This window comes from Amblyomma mixtum, chromosome 7 (assembly GCF_055824585.1).
Source record: "Amblyomma mixtum isolate Tamu chromosome 7, ASM5582458v1, whole genome shotgun sequence".
Classification (NCBI taxonomy): Eukaryota; Metazoa; Arthropoda; class Arachnida; order Ixodida; family Ixodidae; genus Amblyomma; species Amblyomma mixtum.
Window position 1 is genome coordinate 47,686,401 of NC_143018.1, and position 16,850 is coordinate 47,703,250.

Consider the following 16,850-nt stretch of genomic DNA (forward strand, 5'->3'; position numbering starts at 1 on the left):
TCTGGACTCCTCGACGGCAAACATTCAGTCGCCTGCTATCACCAGCCTTCACAACCAACGTGCCACGAGCAGGCGGTACCAAGAAGAATAATAAGAATAAGGAAGCGCGCCGATGGGAAAACCGACAGTCTGTAGCTCTTGGGAATGTTTCGCAAGACGCAGAGGGAACGCCTCCTTTGTTCATACGCCGCCACCGACGAGTGGTACAAACGGCAAATACCGGGAGGCTCTCAGCCACGCTCGCTTGGGGTCGCTGCTGTCTTTCTGCCGCTATGGTATGCGCTGTTTGTTTTTCCCCGCTTCAAAACCTCACCTCAGCGTTCAAACGGCGCTGTTCCGCTTCAGTCTCCGATGAAGTTCGAGAGAATGTTGTTGGCTCAACCTGCCTGCCTCGCTGTCAACGCGGCCCCGAAATTCTCGGATGAAAATGAGGTCGTGCGACCTGTGAACACGCGACGGCAAGGGGGTCAACTCTTCCGCGGAGTGAAAGTAACCAAACACTCACCAAAAAAGAAGTGTTTGGTTTGGTTTGGTTTGGTTTGGAGTGTTTGGTTTTTTAATGGTGTTATTCCCTCGCCAGACGAGCTGTCGTCGAAATTTGGACTACGGAATGAAAGCAAGTGCGCACAAAAAGGCAGGAATGATTTTGATATGAAACAGAATTTGAGGCAAAGAAAAACGCGGAATAAAAAGGAAATATGAACAATAATTTGAGCAGCGATTCTTCGAGAGCAGTTTCTGCATGCTCCCGGGACCACATGCCGGATAACAATGATGCAGATCTCGCGGAAACCGAAAGAAAGATGCAAATCAGACTATGTTCCTTTACATAACGGTTCTCGTTTTTTGTAACAAATTGAATCTGAAATATAGAGGTGAATTTAGCGGACATTATGGCAGGGGAACAGTATAAGAACATTTCTGGAGCCTATTGAAACCGATTAATGTCTGCAGTATGCTCCGCAGGACAGCACTGGACGACCACTATAATACTACAAAGTAGGACTTCCGAATAAATACTGAATCCAAGGGTATTTGTCCAAGTCCCCACAGAAGACTGCGTTCGTCCCACTTGTGTACACAGAGCCGCTTACAAGCGGCACCTGGCGGCAGCATCCAGCGAATGTTTTCAAACCACTAGGGACAAAAAAAGAAACTGAAGCGATACGCAATACTCCGATGAATAGAATCGTTTCCGCATATAACAACCACAAGGGCGAGCTTTCTTTTGAGCCTTTTTCAGAGGTCGATCGCTTCCTGTTGTAACCCCAGAAACATTCATTAGACTCCTCTTAAGTGCGGACAAACGCAAGACGTCTGCAAGGCACTTCTTCTTTTTCCTTTTTTTTTCTCGCACCTGCACACATATAAAGAGAACGGAGCGTTGTTCGCGACGACTCTGCTGCTGCTGTTGTTCGCTCGTTCTGTTATGAAGGGCCTTGTTTTGACAGAGTATACGGCGGACAGCATTCGCACGCATTCCACGCCAACTCCGCCGCAGTTCCGCTCAGGTCGTCACGCGGACAGTCGTCGACGCTCGCGGACAGATCCGGCACAAGAAGGCCACTTCTCACGTCCGTCACACGCTGGGCGAAAAGGCCCCGCCTCGTCTGTCACAGCCGAGTCCAACAAAAGGACGGAGCCCCGCGACGACTCTCTCGCTCAGCGCAGTCTGTGTCGCGGCCAAGCCAAGCGTGTCAATGGGACGAGGAAGAGGGGAAAGGTGGAAAGCGAGGAAAACAACAAAAAAAGGAGAAGAAGAGTAGTGGCTGACGCGACCTCCGAGAGACGACGAAAAGCGGCGGAGTCGGAAAGCGAGACTGCTGTGTCTGTCGTCGGAGACAATCGCTCGCCCTGTGCGTCTGAAACGTTTGTCGCTTTCCGCTTTTGTTTGAAGCGTGCAACACTTTCACCTTTGTTTTGTTGTTACTGCTGTTGCTTGTGAAGGTGGAGGAGGACTGTTTCGGGAAGCAAGCGTGACACAAACGACTCGCAAAAACAGTGAAAGCCTTCAAAAGCAAAAAATGCGAAGGGAAAGGACATTAAAAGAAACTGAGGATACACCCGCGAAAAATTTGGGCGCAAACAACTGCAGAAATACATTATCACAGATTTTTTTTTAAGGACACATATGTATTACACCGCAGCCTCTACTTTTCCTTTTACAACTTCCTCTCCACCCAGGTTCACCGAGATCACATGAATAGGGTAACGACCTTAAATAAAAATTGTCTCTGGACAGTCTATAGACTTCTTATAGACTATTCCTGCCTATAGGTACTTTTTTATCTATTCATAGTCTACTGACTGTTTATAGAGAAAAGTATACTAAAAGTGACTGGCTATAGGATTTGTATTGTCAAGAGACTATTCTCTTGGATTTGTATGGACAGTCTATAGACTGTCTAGAGAAAGGTATTCCAGTAATATGCGTTTTGGGGCTAGTTTTTATAATCTCAGAGTTCCTTGCAGCACACACAAAATGCGACCCAGTAAAAGATGCAATACACAGGACAGATCGATTCAGGGACCCAGGGCCCTGTCCTGTATTCTTCGTCCTTTACTGTGCCGTCGTTGTGTGAGCTGAAATATACTCTGTGTCTAAAGAAATCGCTTGGAAGGAGACTTCTGCGCACCTATGTGTGCAGTGTAAACTGTACGTGCGTGGCCGTGTAGAGAAGTGCGGAGTATGCTTTGGCGGAGTGCTTTGTCTGAGTATGTGGGACATGCTGTGTTTTCCAAAAGTAACCAAGCAACGGGGTTTGTCTCTTAGCATTGTAGCGGAGCACTTATGGCACCTCTGAAGCTCTAATTCGGTTAAGGGAAGAAAGAAGTTGCTCAGATGGCTCTTGATAATCACAAAGCGAACAAGGGAGGGACACATCATGGTGCTTGCCAACGTTTCGGCAAGTGTGCTAGACGAAGACAAGTCCACTTGTCGAAACGTTCGCAAACACCCTGAGGCTTTCCCCTTTCTTGTTCACTTTCTGATTATTAATTGGATTAAAATAAGGGGAGCCTTTCTCCTGTATCTTCGAGACCTTTTGGTCTTTGGGAGTTCCGTCACAGCAGCGCCGCCATCTTTTGGTGCGGAAAGCACAGCGGAAGCCTCGGCGTTTTGTTAACCCGCCTGTTGTCAACCGGTTCCCGCGTACACAGTGGAAGCTAGCCAGAGTACCCAAAGATGGCGCCCGTGACGTCACATGAAAACTGTCTATACGACTGAGAAGCAAACTGCGTTGCCAGGCCAGTTGTGGCAAGGACGCTATTCGTATGAAACAGAACTCGGCCGTATTCCCTTGACACAAGGGTGACACTGTTCTTAATCTTGGGCCAGTGACAGAACCAGGTATTTTTTATTCTTTATCAAAAAAAGAATCAGCTGCGGCAGAATTGTTGCCGGGGTCAAAGAGATTTGAGTATCCTCCCAGAGCTGCGGCAGACCACATCCGTTGGTAAATGATTCCAGTCGTATGGAGGCGAAATTTTAGAGGTCGATGTACTTTTCGATGTCAGTGCGCGTTAAAGAAACCCAGTTGGTCGACATTTCTAGAGCCCTTCACAACGGCTTCCCTCATAGCCTGAGTCGCTTTGGTACGTTAAACCCCATAAACCAAACCTTTCCAATCGTCAATGGTCAAGAAAAGGTTAGTCCTGGAGGTATAAGGTCTAACTTTACAGCTGCGATCATTTCGAGAAGACACATAATGGGGCGAATGAAGATACGAAGACGCAGAAATTCCCGTTTGGTTGTGGTAATAGAATAAAAAAGTTTCAGCCATAGATTTCTTCGACGTTCACAAACCGAAATCCAGCCGAGGTCTTTCTCCAACACAGCGTAACTAAAAAGCGATCGTATTTTCCCAGGATGAACTTGTAGCAAGAGACTAAATTTTCTCGAATGCGCAAATAAGAACAAGGTAAACAGAAGCCCACACAGGACAGGCGTACTCAGGAATAGGCCTGACAAGAGCATGTTACGCGGCCTCTTTTACCGTCTTACTTATGTTCTTTAGATTACGTTGTAAGAAGCTGGACAGGAATGCCAGTTCCTCTCCAGGCTGGTTGTCTATATATAGACTTTTTAGAAAAGCAAGAACAGCAGTGGGCGAGGAACTGGGAACATATACCACGTCTGTCGAAAAGTTTCATCCTTACAACACACTATTCGCCACTAAGTCTGCAGAGAGCAAAAACAGCCGTTGTTTCTACGCTGATTACGTAAAGCTGCTTCCCGAAACGAGTGCGGGTGACTTCATTCCCAGCTGTGAGAACTTGGAAACGCGTATAAAAAAAAATGGTAAGCAACTCAAACAAGGGCAGTTGGGGAACCCTTAAGAGCGGTTTTGTTGTTGTTTTTTTCCTGCAGGCACACTGCAGACGCTAAACACTGGGAAGAAATCGCAAGTACGAGAACTCCCACACGCGTCTCAGCGAACATAAAGCAAACGGAGAAGCCGCAACTTGTGCGGGATGCTGATCTCATTAAGAACATTAAGCCCTCCGGTACGAAGGCGTCCGCCGTCATGTTATTCGATTAAAAAAAAAAACGAGGCCCGGGGCAAAGAGCCTAATAGTGTTAGCGCAGCCCGCGTTATACCCAATGCCTTCGGGGCTTGAAGAGGAAGTTTTTCTTCACCGGAGAGCACAAGTGATCATGACACTGATGTTCGGGTAGCAACCGACTCTTCCAACTACAAATGTGCGCAAAGGGCTGGTACGCAGAGTAAGAGGCCCTCGTAACAAGGGACCCAATGCAGTTGCAGATAGGATAACTAAAATCGAGAAAAGAACAAAGCATAACTACTATCCCTAAAACAAAACTAAACCACTAAGCTTCCGCCGCGAATTAAATGTTTCTGGATCAAGGTGACAACTACGGAAACAAGGAGGCGCGACTCAGAAGAGAATGTTGAACTGGACGAGTTGGAGCACGTATTGTTAGACAGCACTGTAAACAGGCGGGGATGAAAAAAAGCTGACACATGAACGCTTTATCACAAGTTTGTGTTTTTGCGAAGAAAACAAATATATGGTAAACTTGGGTACAGAACAGTGTCCGCAACATGCAGAAGGCTGGAAAGAAAACAACATTACAAGAAATTGTAAGGTACGCAGTCATGTGTCTGCCGCATATCTATATTGGCTGGAAGCACCGTCTTTTTTTTATAATTATTTTTTGTCATAACCTTCGGAATGTGACGCATGCTGTTGTGTACTCGGGGTTTCAACAACCTCTGATGTTATATATTTGTTTTCTTCGCAATAAAACAATACTTGTGAGAAAGCGTTTATTAGTCATTAGCTGTTTTCCCTCGATCCCCGCCTGTTTGCGCTGCAGTCTAACAACGGAGACGTACACGAGTGCTTGTGCGTCAGCGATGTTCGTGCCCAACTCAGCCAGCGTCACGTCCTTTTCGTCGTCGTCAAAAATTCAACACTGGGACAGTTTAGACGTGCACGTTCTGCCGTTGTTCAATGGGAAGAAAACTACGCGCATCAGACAACGCTTTTAGACTGGGGTATCGTACTTCCGGCGTTCAGAAGCTGTGGGGAGAGGGAAGGACTGCCTATTCTCAATTTATAAAGCGCCTAAGATGTTCCTTGAGGCGTTTGTGAGATGTCCAAGTTTTAAGGCGTTCGTAAGACGTCAGACATATGGCAAATAGAATACGCAGTCTGAAGGGTTCAGACATCTTTGTAGCTGGCAGCTTTCTTCTTACAAACACTGCGCAAACAGTATGCCCTTGTTTAAATTTTTGCGCAGCTCACAGTCACGCATTTTCCTTTTTTTTTTTACTACCATTGTCAGCCGCTGTATAACAAAACTGGTTGGCCTTTTAGAGCTGATCGGACTGCCTGACCTCCACGAACTCTAACTGAAGGTAACGAAACGTAACTCGTACTGGCGGTAGAAATGGAACTTGGCCCCCTTGACGTACTTGACTAAATAGTTAAAATAAAGAGGAATTTTCTGACAAAACAGCGCGAAATGTGGATACTGAAGAAAGAAAGACACAACATAGTGATGAGGGGCGGGGACACTGCATATAAGCTGAATTATACTCGTATCCTACATGGCAGACATTGATGCGTATGTGCGGCTATAACCCGCGAAGAAATAAATAACGGAATAAACACACAAGTTGAACAGAAATCGAAGTGAAGTAAAGAGTTTGTTTCTATAAATGCAATCTCGCAATCTGTTAACGCAATGGTGGTTTTACTGATGTAAGCGTCGTTGTTTCTGGCGATGTAGTACTACTCAACATCGTCGCGGATCTCGAAAACAGCGCGTTTATTTATTTATTTAGGAGCACACTGCACTTCTTGAAAAAAGACAGGCAGGTAGGTAACAGGTAATACAACAAAGTACACGTATTTGAAGTAATACTGATCATGCATCACCATGCAGATTGAAAGTAAATAATATCGAAATGCAGCTTGTACGACAATGCATCACCAGACAGGGGCAAATGATATACAAAATAAAAACTTCAAGTTCAACACTTTTTGAAAAAAGAGAATACACCGTAACAAAGAAAAAATACAGTCATAAGTCACCAAGAGCACGCCTAAAATCCCTCACTGATGTATGCTAAAAAAAAGAAGCGAAATATATTCTAATCGGCAACAGTCCATAAGGAAGGAGTATTGAAACAAACCTATGCCCGACTGATAAGGCTGCATGTTGAGAATATGACAGTGTTCAGATGCATGGGACGAAAAGGGCTGAGTGTATGCGTGAGGAATAATATTCAGTTAGTGTACAGGAGAGAAAAAAAATTTATTCTTGCTTTTCTTCGGCGTTATTCAAGATGGGCGGTTGTTATTTTTAGACGCAATTTCTGACACAGATATGGTGGACTCACACTTACATGAATTTTACAAAAAAAGGTAACATTATCAATTCACCTTGGCTTCTATAGACAGGCAAGAAATGAAGTCCTTTAGTGCTGACGAATAACTCTCTAATGCTGCATCCACTGAGGAGGAAAAGCATGAAATGTCTTGCTGGCACAGTTACCTTGAGAGAGGCTGCTTCTATTTCCAAACATTGAAACAATGCCATGTGAAATACTGGCGATCACTCCGCAGCGCATGTGTCATTCAGAGCTTCAGAACTCTGTCCTCTTCGGCTGGAGCCAGCACAAGCAAGCCTTCACAACACATTGAGCGGCGCAGAGGCATACATTATCCGGTTCTATTCAGCAGGGGCTGCCAGTTAGCTCACTGAAGGGCACTTTGCGATGGAGCAAACTGAACCTATCATCATCAGCAGGAAAAGCCTATCTACGTCCACTGCAGGACAAAGACCTCTTCCATATCTCTCCAGTTAACCCTGTATTGTGCCAGCTGCGGCCATCTTATCTTCGCATACTTCCTAATCGAATCTCATAAGCCCCCTGACACAATCACAATCATCATCATCATCAGCCTGACTACGTCCACTGCAGGTCAAAGGCCTCTCCCATGTCTCTCCAATTAACCCTGTGGTTTGCCAGCTGCGGCCACCGTATCCCCGCAAACTTCTTAATCTCATCCACCCACTTAACTTTCGGCCACCCCCTGTTATGCTTGCTTTCTCTTGGAATCCACTCCATTACCCTTAAAGACCTCCGGTTATCTTGTCTTCGCATTACATGCCCTACCCAAGCCCATTTCTCCCTCTTGATTCTGACTAGGATATCATTAAATCCCGTTTGTTCCCTCACCCACTCTGCCTGCTTCCGGTCTCTCAACGTTGCACCTATCATATTTCTTTCCATACCTCGTTGCGTTGTCCTTAAGCTAAGCCCTCTTTGTTAGCCTCCACGTTTCTGCCCCATAGATGAGTGCCGGTAGGATACATCTGTTGTATACTTTTCTTAATACAGCTGTACCGGTAAGATGCGGCTGTTGCATACATTTCTTTTCCTTTTTTGACGTTGCTAAAAAAAGTACATAAATTCCGTACAGAACCGCCACACAAGCAGTGCCGAATCAGCCCACTCATAAGTCGAAGCAGACGCGTCGTCCTGGCGACCCTCTTCCTCGCATAACTGCCTCACTGCTGGCTCCGGGACAGCGCAGAGGCATCCGACGATCGCTCCTGTCGCGATCCGCCAACTGTGAAGACCTTCACCCACTTGCTAGGGAAGGAGCGTTCGTTCCCAGCCGGTCGCCTCGTTGGCGTCGCCTTCGCTTCTTCTTTATTTTTCTTATCCTCGGCACTTTGTCTTCCCGAACTGTTTGTTTCGCATACCGCATCATCCCCCTTCTTCTACATCCAGGCTCTGCGTTAACAAGCGAGTACGCATTCCTTGCGAGCCTGGCAGGCACACGAGCGAGGCACCGAGAAACAGATATATAGGAGTAGAAGAAAGAAGTAAAAGAACGTCCTGGCGGAAACGTAAATGGAGGCTATACAGGCAGGCCGGAGGAGGGAAGGGTTTTTCTCGACTCGTGCGGGCTGTAAACGGGTAGTCGCGGAAGTCGCCGACGCGCAGTCTGCGCATACGCGAGAAGCGACGACGCCACACCTTTCAACGGAATTACGCGGTGTGCCGTACGTAGCTGGGGGCCACAAACGGCCGGAGGAAGCCGTGGGTGCCTACAGCTGTTTCCTTCCAAGAATACACAGGCTCTGAAGTACAGTCGGTAGAAGGTGCTTTCGACAGGAGAGAAGACGACGGTAAAAGACTAATAAAAGATGGAAACTTGACGCGCGGGGCTTTGAAAATGAGCACGATAGGGGAAAAAAACGTACAAAAGGTGTCCCCTGGTTGCCACAGTCGGAAATAGAAAAAAAAAGAGAAAGAGAAAGGAAAAAAAATAACGGAATAAAGAATGAAAGTGCAAAGAGAGAGAGAAGGAAACAGAAAGAGTGAAAGAAGATAGAACGGAAGAAAAAAGAACGGAAGGAATGAGGAGAAGCGAAGTAAACAGGAAAGCAAATCCGGAAAGAAAGCGAAGATAGATATCCTATTGTGATTTTCCCGTGTGGAGTGCACCATCGTTACGACTACAGCCGCATCAAATTTGCCACGCACGTTTTGTTTCCTAGCGTGAGCGCAAAAGAACCGACCTACTAGTTCGACAGACTCCAGGTCGCCTAGTTAGGTGCCGCCATCTCTATAGTTTCCATAAAATATATTTAGTTTTGGTGTCGAATGGAGTCTAGGTGAGCACCGCACGGCGGACATCGCGGAGGCAGAGCAGCACGATAGCTACAGTGGTGATTTTTAACGTAAAAATCCATTAGGCACTCATTAACTCTTACGTCCTGCAGGACAAGTGGGGTTACTGAAGAGAGGACACAATGTATCTATCTGTGAACGCCTCCATAATTTTTATTAAAGTGGTGTCTCCTTCTCAGTCGAGGGCGACATCGTATATTGCTTCAGCTGTTGCCAGGTTTGCTTTGTGTTTAGAAAAAGCAAAAAAAAAAACTGCTCCGTCTCCCATTCCGAACTGCTAATCTCCAGTTTCCTTACTATTATTTGTTGATGTTGTTTCTGGTGTAATGAATTCACATAGATAACGTCGTGAAGAACGATTAAGGAAAGCAGCGTTCCAACTTGAGGGGTAAATGATGTTAACATATGCACGGCGATGGCGTACTTTATCCCTCCGCTACGCCCTTTAAGCGCGTTTAAGTGTGCCATGTAAAAATAAAATTACCACAAAATTTTATCTCTTCTTGCTTAATTGCAGTCTCTAGGACTGCTTGGATCACTCTTTCGCCTCTCTGCAAGCATCATCTGGATAACAATCGAGGTACAGGCACACTTTGATAACAAAATATTTTAGATCACTGCGGCGACCTGCATTGGAGCAATGCGAAATTAAAACACCCACATACTACATCGACGTACGCTGCTGTTCTGACGTCCATGTACTATACCGGCATCCATGGCTATTTTGACGACTAAATGTATTTTGCGCGTTTTTTGGCATTTAATTAATTAAATAATTACAGCTCATCAACCAAATTTTTCTCACGGCAACATTTTATCACACCCTATCTGTCACAATCACACTTTCACACAATTTTCTTCAGAGAACGACGTAATCGTGGGGTCAAAATTTGCGGACACTTTTTCTGCCTCGACAGAGTCATATAATGCTCTCGCATTAATAAAGTGCCCACATGTTTTTTATTGACCGTACGCGGCATAAAGAGGATATGCTACCCACGTTATTTACCTCAGCTTGGAAGAATATGAAGCAGGAGTAGCGGATGTAGCGCACTGCCTCTCGATGGAATACACAGCCTCCTCTGGAAGCATCCGTGAGATGAAAAGCAAGGCGAGCGCGTAGTAGTTTACTCCTATCTCAGTTGCTGCAATCGGTGGGAGGGCATTTTCGCTGCTGTTACACCTTGTGTCTGGCGGGTATACTTACACCTATTTAAGCATGAAATGGTTTAGCTCCATTCTGAGCAAACTTTCGCGAATATGGTCCTGAAACCGCGGCGAACCGGAGTCGGAACCGTAAGCCAAGTATGAAGCTGAACCTTTCGGAAATGTTCTGTCCCAGCGGTGCCCAGTCGAAAAAAATGTTCACCATTCCGTGGCCCTGAGCGTCATCGCAACCAAAAGAAACTCTGCTTCTTTGGCTAAATTCAGTTTTCCGTCGGTAAACTGGATAACGGCTTCAGACAAAGAAGACAAACACGATGCTGGGATTAAACAAAACCTTCATTCTACTCGCTTATTCTTACCGACGCATTTGTCATTTTCCCCTTCCAACTTAAACCTTTGCCGAATGGCAATGCTTCAGTCTCTCAAGTCCACAATTCTGCTTTTTACTTAATTCGAAAGCTCCATTTATTCTTTCTGCTGCAACTTTTCGACACCGCTTTCGTAATTGTTGCTTTTTGGTCACCACTGCGTGTCACGTCCTTGTACTTGGGAGACCCTGTAGGAAGAGCATACAAACGCGGCCTTCGCATACTTCTGCCGGCTATTACACAATCGAGCGCCGTTCACACTTGGTCTCCAAAGAGGCTGGCATTCGAAGCTGGGACGACTGCGGTGTCATGCGTGTGGGTTCATTCGGCGCTCCCACACAGCGTTGTATAGGTGAGCCGCATCTCTGTTTAAACATCGTGCCTTCTTTGAGTTTTGTTTGTCTCCCTCCGATGCGGAGGAGGGTGCATGGGCGGCCGCTTTGTGGTTATCGCCGGCATGAACGCTGGCTCCAGCATTCGTATGCGACCAGAACCAGGTTGTACGTCGGTTGACTTGAAAATTTGCCACTGATCGTGGTCATCACAAACAACGAAAATGAAAATGGAAAAATTCACACTTTTTCCAGGAAGCAGCAATGTAAATAATACATGAAACATGCCTCATCACCCATCCTTACAGCAGTCAAGACCCCGATGGGGCAGGATACCCTCAATAGAATAACGTTTTTTTTTTGGTGATGCCATTGCTGTCATTCACGTGGACCCTTTATACTGCCCTTAGATACATCTCTTACAGTCCATAGACTGAGCATAAAGTCCATAGACTCTCTATAGACAAATCCTAGAGAACAGGCTATAGGCAGTACAAATGCTATACAGAATCTATAGACAATCTATAGATTTATGGCCATACACTTTTACTAGACGTTTGTCTATACACAGTTTATAGACTATGAATAGACACAAAGAAATATCTATAGGAAGACAATAAAGTCTATAAGAAGTCTATAGACTGTCTATAGATCATTTTTACAAGGATGGTAGCTGAACGCGGAGCTTCTCTGCGTTACGCGATGGCGCCTTAGGCGCTAAATATTCAAGAATGCGCTAGGTAAGATAGTGTTTTGGTTCATAGAAAAGGACATGGACAGCGTCGTTCTAACTGATCCGCGGTTGTGATACCTGTCGAGTAGCTTTTTTTAGGCATTCACTGTACGTGATAGAATACGCGATTTCATGTGGTAGTGATTTCGGACGCACACCGTAGTAGAAAATTGGCAAGCACAAAACATCTGCTATCTGTTTACAGCAGTCATGGCACATTCCTGTCTACCAATGTCGTAAATGCTCCGCATGTGTCGGCGTGGCGTAATGGTTTACTGCTCCCGCTTGAGTTTATCTAACACTTACCTTCTATTCCTTGTATTATTACAGTTTTAGTTTTGCATCCGATTGATATATACCCGGGTCCTGGAAGAACCCTTTTGGAGGTTGCAGTTTGTATAAGTAAATAATGGAGTGGTGATGATGAAAGGGCCTATCTTGCTCCCTTTTGGGCCTCATCCACACACTCTGTTTGCATTTGATTCCACGCTTTCGTCAGGGCTGTCTGCCCCGCGTCCCACATCGTAATCAAATTTGTTACGCGTGGAGCGCGCCAGCTGAATAGGAATTGCGCCTGTCACTCTTGCGCTTCATAGTTGCTCATGCATGACGCGCGTTTGTTCGAGTGAAAGCTCGGAATCGAAACAATTTCCAAAACTGAAGCAGACGATAGAACTCCTGCTACAGGCATTATGAATGTTTATGTGGAAACGGCATCTAAAGGCGACATTAAGTAAAGACCTTAAGGCCTTCTCTCAACATCATAAAAGAGAATAGTGCTTGAGATGAGCACGAAGACAGCGCACGTCCTTTCTCATTCTTTCTCTGTCCTCGTCCGTAGCGCTACTTCTTTTTATGACGCAAGGAAACCAACTATAACGAGTCTTTACACCCTGACGAACTCTCAAGCTGCGTTGACAGTTTTTTTTAATCTATAGAAGCCGTCAACAGTGCATGTGAAGCTAAAAATTGTCTTGATTTTATTTCATTTTACTAAACAAGTTAGGTTCCGCAGGTCGATATCCAGTAAAAAAGTACTCCCAACGCAGCGGCAGAAGCAGTTCGAGATTTGTAGCCACTCAGTTTTACCGGGTACTCATCCGCACTCACTCACTCACTCACTCACTCACTCACTCACTCACTCACTCACTCACTCACTCACTCACTCACTCACTCACTCACTCACTCACTCACTCACTCACTCACTCACTCACTCATACTCACTCATACTCACTCATACTCACTCATACTCACTCATACTCACTCATACTCACTCATACTCACTCACTCACTCACTCACTCACTCACTCAGTCTCACTCAGTCTCACTCACTCACTCACTCAGTCTCACTCACTCACTCAGTCTCACTCACTCACTCAGTCTCACTCGCTCGCTCACTCACTCACTCACTCACTCACTCAGTCTCACTCACTCACTCAGTCTCACTCGCTCGCTCACTCACTCACTCACTCACTCACTCACTCACTCAGTCTCACTCACTCGCTCACCTACCTACTCACCCACCCACTCGCTCACTCACTCGCATAATCAATCAATCAATCAATCAATCAATCAATCAATCAATCACCGACGCACAAATCTCGGTAGTCAGGACAGCCGAATAACAGCCGCCACAGCAGAAGCACTCCGGAGGACTGACTGTCCGCCCATTAATTGTCTGCGGAAGGGCTGATGCAAGTGAGAAACCGCGTGAGGACTATGAACACAATAATGACAACAATGAAATCCACTACGTGCTCAGTTAGTAAGCATATGGATTTGTATGATTGACGTGCCCAACCATCTTCCAACGACTCACAGAGCTTATGCAACCTACCCGGCAGTCAGAAAGGCCGCTTAAAAAAGATAACGAAACCATAAAGGCTCCCACGCAAAGAATAAACAGAAAAGAAGCTGAAGGCGAAATCTTTAACTTCGACAACGAGATTTATCTGGCTTAGAGGCACCGAGCAGCATACGCTGCACCCCATTCACCAGCCAAATTGGTCTCGCCTCGAAAGCGCGCTTCCCGTAGTTGTGCTTGTTGCATATAGTACCCTCGACAGAAGCGTGAATGGCACGCCGTAATTCCTAGCACTCCGCCCGCTCGCTCACAAAAAGCCTAAACAAGAGCAGCCTGCCGCATACGTTCAATCCCCTCTGACGTCATTCAAAGCAACTTCCATCCTCACGCCCACATGGGACAGAGAATGAACCGAATGCGTGGGGAAAAGTTTGGGCAAAGAAACCCCATTTCCAGCGAAGCCATCAGCGTTCGACGGGACCAATTTTGCGCGCTGAAGAAAGGCTTCGTTCTGCAAAGCCGCCCGGAAGCCCGTTCGCGTCGTTTGATTACCTCGTTATCTAGCCACAACACAGCGTATACCGGAGAAACGCTGCGGCGCAATACGCGGGAAACATAACGGCACTGCTTGAGGATAACGGCAGTCTTTTCGCGTGGGTACCCACGCGGTCGACGGGCGATAAAGCCATGCAGTCTGTGCTTTCCGCATAGCAGGCATTACTGCGCATTGATTTTTTATTTGCGCCAACAAATATCCGTGTTTTTAACGTCGCCTTCCATTCTGAATTCATCCACACGTGGTTTCATACAAAGGGGCTTATTGTTCCATTCAGCTTCTGTGGATAGTCTGTATTGAACAGAAGTGCGCCGTACCATATTCCACTCCTTAGGCTGAACATGGCTGGATTCGCTCACATTGTATTAAATAGCGCATACCTACAACAAAGCATAAATAAAAAAAATCACGCCGCTGGTATATGCCGGCCTGTAGCACTTTACAAGAAATGTGTAGGAGACGCAATTCTACCGAAGATGCCTGCGTTGAGCCGCTTAAATGTAATTTATTTATTTATTTTTCGAACGTGAATCCACTGACACTCTAATGTACCCTGAGGGCCCGGCTTTTGAAAACAAATGCGTCAGAAGAATATTGAAATGAGCAAAAGAAAAAAGAATGTGAAACAGAGTTGTCATTGAATTCGAGCATGGAGTTTTCTGGTGGGGATAGATAAGGTTCTATAATTTGCCATGAAGGCTAATGCCTCGAAGACCGGAAAACAAAAGCTCTTCGTATTGTGCTGCTGTGAAGGGAAAGGTGGTCAGCGCTTTGAATTTACTTTGCATTACGGCCCCATTTGTTTGAGGGCCTTCATTATAAGTCCTTGACACGCCTTGCTGCCCACTTGCCCTGAGGATTCCATCAATGTGTGCTGCACACTTCCACTTAACTGACGACAGTGGCAGTAGAGAACTTATGGCTGCTCCCAAACGGTGCTGATATCTGTCTGTAGAAGCGGCATTCAGGCGGAATCGATAGCATACAGTGGACGATATAGAAGCCTTGACGTTTGGTGCAAGTCAATCGTGTGTAGGAATATGCCTATTTTGGGACTGTAAGCTCCAGAGCTCCAGAGATACCTTTGTTAGACGCGCACACTTTTGCCATTAATCATTAATCGGGTTTCGTAAATAATATTTTGTTACTTGAGCCCTGAAAAGTCTTGCTGACTGCTTTAGACGGGTTTTTTGTCTTCAGAAGTGCCGCAGTACGCTGGTATCATTACCTTAATGACGTTTCAACGACACTTCCAAATTATTTCCGTGTAATTATTTATTACACACTGAAAATGTGTTCAGTAATACTCACCGAGTTCTTACTCCGGTCATCTTTCTACTGTTAGGATTCTGTCGGACTTTGTCAGGACCTTGGTCACAAAATCTTTTTGGACAAATTGATCGGCAAGCGAAGGTGTGCCCCGAATCTTAACTTTCAAGACGTGTTATTCTTCGACACCAAGTGGTCGACAAAACTAGCAGGCTTCCTTCTCGGATACTTATTCCCTCTGCGTACACCATTTTGACGCGTACCTTGGCAACGCTATGCGCGGATTCCTAGGATGCCTCCACGGCCGGCCATCCGAAGAGTCTCATGGACACCACTCACCGAGTTCTTTCCACTTCACTTGCGTCCAAGGTCTGGCCGCGGTGTAAGGTTCTGGTGCCCAGCAGTGCGCGACTCGCGAAGGTGGCGGTAGGTGAGACTTCATCTAATGGCGACCCCCTGGAAACAACTAAAAGCGGGCTCTTCGAACGTCCGTTCACGTAGGCGCAAGTGTGGAGCCTTTGCCAGGCTGGAGTGTATGTTATGGCAGATTGCTCGAAAGAGATAGCGTCGTCTCATCGCTTGTTAAATTACTCCGTAGGAAGGGAAGACGGCATCGAGAGGAAGCTTGTAGCCCCTCCCGGAGTGCATTGAAACGTAGCTGGCCTTACACGAGGGCAGGTGAGAAGATGTTGGCACATGTACAGTGGTGAGCAGCCTTGTCTAGAGCGCTCGGGCGGTGCACTTCTTTGCAAACAAATCCAGATTTTGTGGCAGCCTCTAGAGTCCAGCTGCAACGCTTGCACGGAAGTAGCGCCAGATAGCCTCGTAAACAAAGCAGGCACGAAAACTTTGCCCTGTAATGAGGGGCTGCTCTCTAATTTCGGTTTTTTTTTTTACCAAGTGCGCACGGCTCAAGCGCTCTAGACAAGGCTGCTCACCACTGTACGTAAAGGTGGGCATCTTTTGCACACCTATGAGTGTGAGAGCTATATCGAAGGTCATCCTTGTTTTAGCATGCAGTCAGCGGTAACCCCTGATACCCAACAATTCTGGACAAAAGTATTTTTCAACGAGAAAGAGCTTAGGAACTCAATTTTCTCGTCAATTGTTTGATTTCACTATAACAATAAATATATCCGCAGGTCTTCAATGGGCAGGCCTGCATTGCTTTGCTATTAACGTTTTTTCTATCGTCGAAAGCATTCCCCGTAGGTTTTCTATAGGAGTCTTAACTGCTCTATGCGATTGAGGGAAACACGTTAGAAGAAAGATTTTGCTACGCATGGGATGAGTTGACCATTACCTTCATAATTTCCTAAAGGTACCTAACAATATTCAGATATTCGAAATTCTTTCCAGTTTCACCTTTTCCCGTTATACAGGGCGTTTGACATAAGATTTCGCGCAATTTTTAAAAGTAGGCTTTATGAGTTAGAAGAGTG